Here is a 10956-nt window from a genome sequence, read left to right on the forward strand (position 1 = left end):
ATGGCCAAGACGCACATGAAAAGATGCTCAACATCACTAATTATTAGAGAAATGCAAATCAAAACTACAATGAGGTATCACTTCACACCAGTTAGAATGGGCATCATCAGAAAATCTATAAACAACAAATGCTGGAGAGGGTGTGGAGAAAGGGAACCCTCTTGCACGGTTGGTGGGAATGTAAATTGATACTGCCACTATGGAGAACAGTATGGAGGTTCCTTAAAAAACTAAAAGTAAAATTACCATATGACCCAGCAATCCCACTACTGGGCATATACCCAGAGAAAACCATAATTCAAAAAGACACATGCACTCCAGTGTTCACTGCAGCACTATTTACAATAGCCAGGTCATGGAAGCAAACTATATGCCCATCAACAGACAAATGAATAAAGAAGGTGTAGTACATATATACAATGGAATATTACTCTGCCATAAAAAGGAACAAAACAGAGTCATTTGTAGAGATGGACCTAGAGACTGTCATACAGAGTGAAGTTAGTCAGAAAGAGAAAACAAATATTGTATATTAACGCATATATTTGGAATCTAGACAAATGGTACAGATGAACTGGTTTGCAAGGCAGAAATAGAGACACAGATGTAGAGAACAAACGTATGGACACCAAGAGGGGAAAGTGGGGGCAGTGGGGGGTGGTGTGTGTGGTGTGGTGATGAATTGGGAGATTGGGATTGACATATATACATTAATATTCATTTTTAAGAATAACTAATAAGAACCTGCTGTATGTAGAAAATAAATAAAATAAAATTGAAATTTAAAAAAATCATACCTCGTGATATATAAAAGGAAAATCCTTTTTATTAATAATAAAATAAATACTTATAAGTAAATACTAATAATAAATTCTAATAAAAAATAATAATGACCAAGTGAGGTTTATTAAAGGAAGGTAAGATTGGTTTAACATCTGAAAATCAATGTAATTCACTATATAAAACAGGAAAAAAAGAAAAAATATGATCACTTCAAAAAATGCAAAAAGGCATCTAATAAAATTCCATGCTTATATACATTAATGATGCAAACTAGGAAAAAATTTATTTCATCAGATAAAAACATCTACATGAAATTTATAGAAAACATCATACACAATTGGGGAATTATAGAGATCTTCGTCCTGAAAGTGAGAAGCATGACAAGCATAGCTGCCATCACTACTTCTATTCAGCATTATACTAGATGTCCTAAGTAACGGAATATAGCAGGAAAAATTTTTTAAAGCATAGAATAATTGGCAAAAAGAAACAGAACTCATTATTTTCAGGTGTCATAACTGTGTATGTACATAATCCAAGAGAATTCACAAACTATTAGTATTAGCAAGTGAATATAGTGAGAATATAATGTCAATATACAAAAATCAATTAGATTTTCATACTCCAGCAGAAAACAAACAGAAAAAAATTTTAAAACATTTGCAGTAACATCAAAATAGCAAACATTTGGGAATTAATTTAACAAAAGATATGCAAATCATATACATTGAAAATTATAAACATTATTGAGAAGAATTTAAAAAGAACTAAACAAACAAAGGGATGAATATACCATATTTATGGATTGGAAGACTTGATATTGGAAAGTCAATTTTCTCCAATTTGACCTACAAATTCAATGCAATTCCAATCAAAATCAGCAGAATTTTATAAAAATTTAGAAGCATATTTCAAAATTGATATGGAAATGGAAGGAGTCAAGAATATCAGATAATCTTCAAGAACAAAGCTGAAGTACTTACACTACCAGATATCAAGACTTATTTTAATGCCACAGTAATTAAGTCACAATGGTATTGGTGCATATAGGTCAATGAAACAGAACAGAGTGCAGAAATAGACCCAGACATATATAGTTTGGGATTTAAGAGAAATGGGGAAGGGACTGTCTTTTCACCTAATGGTTTTGGGTCAATTGCATAGCCATGGGAAAAAGATATTGATTCCACTTCACAACATATACAAGTATCAATTCTAGTTGGATTATAGCTCTTAGTATGAAAGGTAGAACAGTAAGATTTCCAGACGAAAACATACGAGAATATTTTTGATCCTAAATAAGGCAAAGATTTTTTAGCCAGGATACAAATAGCTTACACATAAAGTTTAAAATTAACAACCTACACCACAACAAAATTAAGAACTTCTGTATGGGGAAACTGATAGCCCTAAATACATTTAATGGAGAACAAAAACTGAAAATAAAATGAATTACGAATTTAGCTCTAGAAGTTAAAAACACAATACCAAAATAAAACGAGGTAAAGATAAAGGAAACAAAAATTAAAATTTACATAAATAGAATTTTTTAATGAACTCTGAGAGTTATCAAGCCTCGAATCTAGTTCTTAAATGTCTCAGAGACAAACCTTTGGAAGGTTTGAACAAAACAAAAATTAGACAAGGAGCCAATGAACAAGTTTAGGAATGAAAGAGACATGGTACTGTTGAGTCTGTTGTTGTTGTTTTGTTTGTTTTTAGTGATAAAGGAATGCTATGATTACTTTTGAAAAGTTAAGTTTGAAAAATTAGATGAATTGGACACTTTTCGAGAAAATAATAAATTGCAAGATTGACTCGGAAATAGAACCCTAAATAAATCAATAAACCTAAGAGGTACTGAAATGGTTTTCTAAGTCTTGTTCATTACCACCAAAAAGAAATAGAATAAAGGAAGGAAGGAAGGATGGGAAGGAGGGAGGAAAGGAGGGAGGGAGGGAGGAAAGGGATGGAGGGAAAGAAAAGGCATTAAGTCCAGATGTTTTACAGAAAGAAATAATCCTTATTGTTGCAGATGCATTTACTTGCTTACCAATATCCATTTCCCTTTCCCTTTCTGCCAGAGGCTTAATTTTGTTCCAAGGTTCCTTCCTCCCACAGGTGTCTCAGATAACTCTCTTTGCAACTTTCAAATATACAATAGAGTATTGTTAACTTTAGTCACTGTACTATACGTTACATCCCCAGAACTTATTTATCTTGTAACTGGAAATCTGTACCTTTTGACTTCCTTCACCCATTTCACCTGCCCCACCCTCTTCCTGCCTCTGGAGAACAAAACCACCAATCTGTTCTCTGTACCTGTGAGCTTCGATTTTTTTTTAGATTCCACATGTAAGTGAAATCATACAGTATTTGTCTTTCTCTGACTTATTTCACTTAGCATAATTCCCTCATAGGTCCATCCATGTTGCTGCAAATGGTAGAATGCCCTTCTTTCTATGGCTGAATAATATTCCTGTGTGTGTGTATATGTACATATAAGAAAGTTGTATATATATAAATATATATATAAATATATAAATATAAATATAAATATATATATATATGTGGACCACATCTTCTTTATCCATTCATCCATTGATGGACACTTAGGCTGTTTCCATGTTTTGGCTATTGTAAATAATGTTGCAGTGAACATGGGGATGCAGATATCTTTTTGTCACAGTGATTTTGTTTCCTTCAGATATATTCCCAGAAGTAGAATTACTAGATCATATGGTAACTCTATTTTTAATTTTTTAAGGAAACTCCATACTGTTCTTCATAGTGGCTGCACCAATTTACATTCCCACCAATAGTGCACAGGGGTCCGTTTTTTCCATATTCTCACCAACACTTGTTTTCTGTTGTCTTTTTGATAATAGCCATGCTAACAGGTGTGAGGTGATAGCTCATTGTGGTTTTGATTTGCATTTCCCTGATGATTAGTGATGTTGGGCACATTTTCATGTACTTGTTGGCCATTTGTATGTCTTCTTTGGAAAACTGCCTATTCAGGTCCTCTGTCCTTTTTTTTTTTTTTTTTTTTGGTAATAACACAATTCTGAAAAAAAAATCAATCAATCCATATATTTTCCTCAAGCTACACACTACTCGTCGCTTAAATTTCTAATACTGATGAAACTTCATTCAATTCTAGTTCTCCACATTGTCATTTTTTTTTTAAACATCTTTATTGGAGTATAACTGTTTTACAATAGTGTGTTAGTTTCTCCTTTACAACAAAGTGAATCAGTTATACATATACATATGTTCCCATATCTCTTCCCTCTTGCGTCTCCCTCCCTCCCACCCTCCCTATCCCACCCCTCTCATGGTCACAAAGCACAGAGGTGATCTCCCTGTGCTATGCAGCAGCTTCCCACTAGCTATCTAATTTACATTTGGTAGTGCATATCACATTGTCATTTTAAAAGACAATGCAATTGTTTAGAGGTCTATTAATATTATAATATCTTTAAATGTCATTAAAACATGATGCAGTATTATCATTCTTCCTTGGAAAAAGTCCCTGTTACTACCACTGAGAATTTCTGACTATTGTAAGAGAATTTTAATCCAAACTCCGGGAAGGAGTCATATTTGGATATTTGTTCTTCAATTCCAAGAACGCTGGCATTATATCGTATTATTTTAGAGAGCAAAATAGGCAAAATGGGAGATAAAGGATTCTTTCTTCAAAGTAAATAAAAACTACAAATTAAATAATAATGCCCCTTCCTCCAATCCTAAAAACTTTAGAAAAACGAAGTTATTAAATCTGCAGGGAACTTTTTCTCTCCCAAGATTTTGTTTTTGCTTTTGTGTTTTGTGACCAGGCAGCAGAGTCACAACAAGTGCTCATACTCTATGAAGACGATCGCAAAGATGCAGTTTCTTTCCTTATAACTGCTCTGATCTTCTTCACAAGCCCCCTCCTGACTAGGGAGGGAGGGGAAAACAGCTTAAATGGAGTTCAATCCTACGAGGTCAGTCTGGTTCACTCATTTAAAGAGTCCTCTTTAGGTACCGCTGTTTCTGGTGGGGAAGCATCCAGGCTTTCTGGATGCTTTCTTCATCCAGGCTTTCCTCATCCAGACCAATCTCCTCTATGGTGGTCTTTTTTTTTTTTAATTACTTTATTTATTTATTTTGGGCTGTGTTGGGTCTTCGTTTCTGTGCGAGGGCTTTCTCTAGTTGTGGCAAGCGGGGGCCACTCTTCATCGCGGTGCGCGGGCCCCTCACTATCGCGACCTCTCTTGTTGCGGAGCACAGGCTCCAGACACGTAGGCTCAGGAGTTGTGGCTCACGGGCATAGTTGCTCCGTGGCATGTGGGATCTTCCCAGACCAGGGCTCGAACCCGTGTCCCCTGCATTGGCAGGCGGATTCTCAACCACTGCGCCACCAGGGAAGCCCTATGGTGGTCTTTGATGTAGGACCTCACAGAGGCGGGAAAGGAAAGAGGCCTCGGATCCAGGCCTGGAGGTCCTCATCCTGTCCTTGGGCCCACAGCTGTGTCCCTTGTCCCTCTGGCCACTGGGAGGCCCACAGGGAGCCTCAGTGCCTGTGAACTCAGCTGTGTTCTTCCCCAGCCAGGGGGGGTGGGCTCCTCTGTTGCCCTGCCCAGTCCACATTACTCTTGTGCTCAGTTTCTCAGTGGTGTGGCTGGGACTCCTCCCCAGTCCCTGGCCCAGCTCACAGCCCCTTACCAAGGAGACCAGATGCTTTATTGTCCAAGCCAGGACGTTTCTGAGGATGAAAGGCAGAGCTTCTAAGAATTAAGTCAGGGCTGCAGGTGGAAACTGGGTCTTTTCTGAACAAACTAGGAAGTCTGGTCACTCTACATTTACCCCTCTGCTGTAGGGTCATTTTGCCTCCACCATGTCAAGGCTGGCCAGCCAAGAGTACATGGAATGTTCTAGATACCTTCCATGCCACACAGGAGCTGAGGGAGACTCCAGGGAGCTGAACTCAGACGCAACCTGTGACTAAACATTTCACGGCACTCATGCCAATTTCATTCCAAGGTAGCTTCCCCCAGTGGTGGATGGAGATGGCCACCCTAGGAGGCATTTTCCTCTTGGGCTCTAAATGAAAAGTGAAGCAAATCTCCTCCTCTGCCTTTAGCTTTGAAACCTACTTAATATGTTTCCCTGCTCTGCAGAGTGACTGCTGTCATGATCCACGTCTCATTGCCTTGCTTCCTCCATCTTGTCCCCAGTTTTCTTCTTTTACCCACAATGCCCTGAGGCAGAGGAAGCCGACTCTCCACATCCTGGCTGGAGTCTCCCTACAATGGATGCTCCTCCTGAGTGTAGGGTGCTGAGGACACTAAGCCCACAGCTCAGCCTTACTGGGGGTAGAGGCATCCTCTATATTGCAGAAGAAACACTTTGATTTAGTCCCTCAACCTTGGTCCTTGAAATGTTATGGGAACTAAATCAATTTATAGAAGGCTTATCTCCTTCCATAAGCCTGACGCTCAAGACAAAAGTCTAAACTAAAAAAAAGAAGAAAATCCTACCGTAACAGTCAAAAGTTGAACATGAATGCTCTTTCCAGTCCTGCTAACAACAGTCCAATCATTAACCACTACTTTCAAACCCCCAGGGTGAATAGGTCCACTGACAAGGGAGATGGTAAAGTAAAGAAGGGCAAAAAGGGAAATTAACAAATGTAAATTACATTAACATTTACAAGCCTATACTACTCCTGTTTGGTTAGGAAAATGATTTTATAACATGGTAAGAAAATGAATTCAAACTCAACTGCCTTACTTGGCCACTTCTAAATAATTTCTAAAATTTACGGAATAGATTTTTCTGTAAAACTCTTTTTTCCATATTTGTGTATATATTACACCAATAATTTAGCTGTGAATTATGGTAACTACTAGAACAGTATTTGAACTGCTTTAACCAAGAAATTTCCCTCAACAGACCACATTACAGTAACTATCATGTAATATTTCAACAGTTTCTACCTTTATGATTCATGGCAAATGCTTAAAATGAGGTGGAATTCTGACTGGGAGGCATGATGAAATAGGTAAATTTTCTTTTCTGTTAGACACTGTTATGGGCTGAATTGTATCCATCCCCCAAAACATATGTTTAAGTCCTAACTCACAGAACCTCAGAATATGATCTTATCTGGAAATAGGGTCTTTGCAGATCTAGTCAAGTTAAGATGAGGTCATTAAAGTGGGTCCAACCCAGTATGACTGGCATGCTTACGTAAAGGGGAAATTTGGGCTCAGAGGTGGACATGCACAGAGGGAAGGTGGTGTGAAGACAAAGGGAGAAAACCTGAGGATCATCCAAGAGGCTAGGAGAGAGGCACGAAACCAATTGTCCCTCACAGCCCTTACAAGGAACCAGACCTGCCCTCGCCTTGATTTTAGAGTTCTAGCCTCCAGCACCGTGAGACATAAACATCTGTTGTTTAAGCCACCCAGTTTATGGTGCTTTGTTACAGTAGCCTCAGGAAACTAACACATTCACAGGCTCTAAAAACCGTCTTGCTGTGTTTTGAAATACCTGTGAACATATGAATTTAGCCAGCGTCTGCATCACATTGCAAGGCTGAAATCTTCTCTTTGAGAGAGAGGAAAGGCAGTTTCAAATCCTCTCGGCCCTGAATAAGTTAGATATGCTATCATAACTCCCCAGAAAGAAAAGAAAGACTTTGTAGGTAGAAAATATACAAAATATCTGGAACTGTGTTTGGAGGAAACCAGAGACAGAGGCTTGCCTAGCTGAAAACTAATGGGAAAAGAAATCAGAAAACATTTTCCTACAGAAACACAAAGTATCCAAATGGGAGAAAGAGGAAGATTTCAGACCAGGAGGAAGAGAAACTTTTTTTTTTCCTTGAAGATGGACATGTTTTTTAAAGAGGGGAAAAGCCACCATCAATAATTAAAATACTTAACCACAGAAACAGATGTCTTTCTCAAAGCCATTTAAGTTTATTTTACTAGATTATTCTCATAAGCATATACTGAAAATTGATATGCACAAGTATCTACTCAAAGATATTCAGTAAATTCTCATTGAATGGATAGTGCCTCTTACAGTCCAATCAACAAAGCATACAGCATCAACCACTGGCTCAAGACTCTCTACTGCTCCCTGGTGGCAACATGCACATATTGCAGAAGCAAAATAATACCTCAGGGGCTCTCATGAAAAATACCCGCGATTCAGTAACACAGTAGCAAGAGTCATCCATGAGAAACAGATCATTCAGGAAAATAAGAATGTATAGTGAGAAACCCATTGGGAAGAAGAAAAAGTGCACTTTTCAAGAATGGTCCAATCATGAAAATATAGCTTCTGAAAAAGTAGAAAAAAGAAATTTTGTGTCATTGGTGCAGTGAGTTGCCAGATTTCAGAATCCACACAATAACCACAAAAGACTCTAACATCCCATGGATGCCTTCATATTTTACTCTCTACATCAGAATATAGTCGTTTTCAACAGTCCATTTATTAAAAGTCCATGAAATGAGGTCTAATCTAGGAACGGTATAAAAGAGGGTGCCTTTATATCTCAGTGCACCCATGGCTGAGCGAAATTAGTACTCGGGGGCAGAGCTGGTTTTCACATTCTCTCTCAGGTTGAAGCCAGGTCTTCCTTTTTTAAATTTCAGCTGCTCTTGGTTGATTGGAATGGAAAGAGATACAATGAAATACATGGCTGACCATAATCAGGGACCTAACACACACTTTTAACCTCCCACTCAAAGGACAGCAATCCCTTGATTGCATCCTGGGCCAAGCAGAGATGAATGGAAGCAGAGTTCCTTATCTTAGTAACAACACAGGCTGGGTAATACTACAGTGCTCTGAGAAAAAAAAAAAAAAGTAACTAATGGTAAAGGATATTTCCTAGAAACCCACAACATTTGGACAAGCTTGTAAGGCAGGGAAAACCATCAGTCATTCTTGCTTCATCAGTGTCTCTGATTTTGCCAATTTCTCTCCCACCGAGCACACCACGTTCATGAAAGAAAATGGCTGTAGGCACGAAAATGAGTTTCTATTTATGCATGAGTCCGACAGCTGTGTGTAACACCCTCTTTGATAAATAAATAAATAAATATATATATATATATATATATATATATTTTCTTTCTTTAAAAAAAACCTTTCCAGTCAAGGGAGATCAAAACCTTTCCAGAAATTGAAGTTAAAGCCCGGAATTGTTTATTAAATCTGAGAAAACTAGCTCTGAGACAGGAAAATAGAAGGCTGACTACAAATTCAGACAGTGGCAACATGCTGCTAAAATGCATTCTATTAAGAGGTGAATATATAATTGGGGCAAGAAGGTGTAAAGTAATTTTTAATTACACATGTGATATATGACTGTATTTTTTAAGAACTATTTTAAGTATTAAAATATTATAAGTAAAACTAAGATCACTCCCCCAAAGCATCAATCCCCTCTAAAATAGCCATTGTTTCCTCAGTGTTTTCAGTTAGGAATGTATCCTCTCAAATTAAAAAAAAATGTATACACACACATATTCATATACATACACGTGTGTGTGTACACATACACTTGTAGAAGCAAACAGTTTATGTGTATATGTGTTTTTATGCATGGGATCAATAAACAGTACATTTTCCATGCTAATACTTTCACCAAACAATATCTTAAAATTTTAACCTTTGTGGCTATTTCTCCCATCCCATCACTGTACTAATGTCTCCTACTTGGCCAGAGATCTCCAAATTGACTTGAGAAGAATACAGATCTTCTGAGTAGGAATGAGAAGAGAATTTTTAAAAAGTGTGTGTGTGTGTGTGTGTGTGTGTGAGTGTGTTTTACCACTTGAGGATCAAATGGGAAAACCATAAGAGAAGCAAACCAAGCCCAGAATTTATGTATAACAATGGATGAGAGAGAATAGAAGGAAAGAAAGATGAGAGTTGGCTTGACACTTCAAGGGTCTGACACAGAAGTCATTTCAATGTCTAGGAATGGCAAGTCATGTCCAGGAATGGCAACTTAAATGTCTACGAACAGCAACTGACACTTACACCTTCAATGTCAGGAACACATTAGGGCCTGGTATGGACCCTGGCAAATGAGGACGTGTGACCTAATGAAAAGGCTGCTGTTACCCAGCTGCAGCCAATTATCGCTATGGCAACATGCAAGCTAGTTGTCAGATCTTCCCATTTTTAAAAAGAAGCAGGAAAACATACTGGTATTTTAATATTATAATCTCTTGATTTTTTTCAAGGTTGACTATTTAAAACCCAAAGATTCAAAACAACAACTCCACCCAGACCGACACTTGGCTGGTCACACTGTAGGCAAACAGGACGTCAGTTTGCAACTCTCATCTAATTCCAAAGGTATTTCTCTGCTGGCACAACCGATGTCTCAATGAAACACTCTTTGACAAATTAATGTGGAACACAGTTCTTTTGAAGGCACTGGGTCTTTTCACAGGTAAAGAAATCCCTGGCAATTAGAGCTCTTTTCTTTCTTCCCTTTCCACCTTGAAGTTTCCAAAAAGGGATAGGACAAAACGATCCACTGAAATGCGCTTTTTTGCACGTCTTAGGTATTTATAGTTTTTATCAGAAGAATTTCAGATTGTGTCACCTTGGAAATATATTGGCCACTACATTTCATATCCTCTGACTGAAGGAAGATGCCCCCGATGTACCCAAGAGAGGAAACACAGAGTCATGGTTACAAGGGAAGAAGAATTCTTGTGGGGGGACCTCATGACAGGTGTCCAGACAAGGGCTCATTATGAGACACTGCAGAGGAAACAGGAAAGGGGGTTAAGGAAGGGGGCCTCTGTCTTCTCTGCTCCCCTTTGCAAGGACAGCAATAGCACAGTTGTGGTTTAAGACATGGAGCATTTAACCAGCTATTGGTTAACAGCTGACCATTTTCACCGAAATCCAACTGGAGGTTTAAAACTGAACACAGCGGGGCTTCCCTGATGGCACAGTGGTTGCGCCGTCCGCCTGCCGACGCAGGGGAACCGGGTTCGCGCCCCGGTCTGGGAGGATCCCGCGTGCCGCGGAGCGGCTGGGCCCGTGGGCCATGGCCGCTGAGCCTGCGCGTCCGGAGCCTGTGCTCCGCAACGGGAGAGGCCACAGCAGGGGGAGGCCCGCATACCACACACACAAAAAAAA

At 38.7% G+C, this 10956-nt stretch overlaps 1 protein-coding gene across 1 annotated transcript in view; it reads right to left on the reverse strand.

Annotated features, from left to right (window-relative positions):
• The window catches only part of ADAMTSL3 (ADAMTS like 3), a 347006-nt gene that overhangs the window by 142071 nt on the left and 193979 nt on the right, over positions 1-10956 (reverse strand).

The sequence above is a fragment of the Physeter macrocephalus genome, chromosome 11, assembly GCF_002837175.3.
Source record: "Physeter macrocephalus isolate SW-GA chromosome 11, ASM283717v5, whole genome shotgun sequence".
NCBI classification, from domain to species: domain Eukaryota; kingdom Metazoa; phylum Chordata; class Mammalia; order Artiodactyla; family Physeteridae; genus Physeter; species Physeter macrocephalus.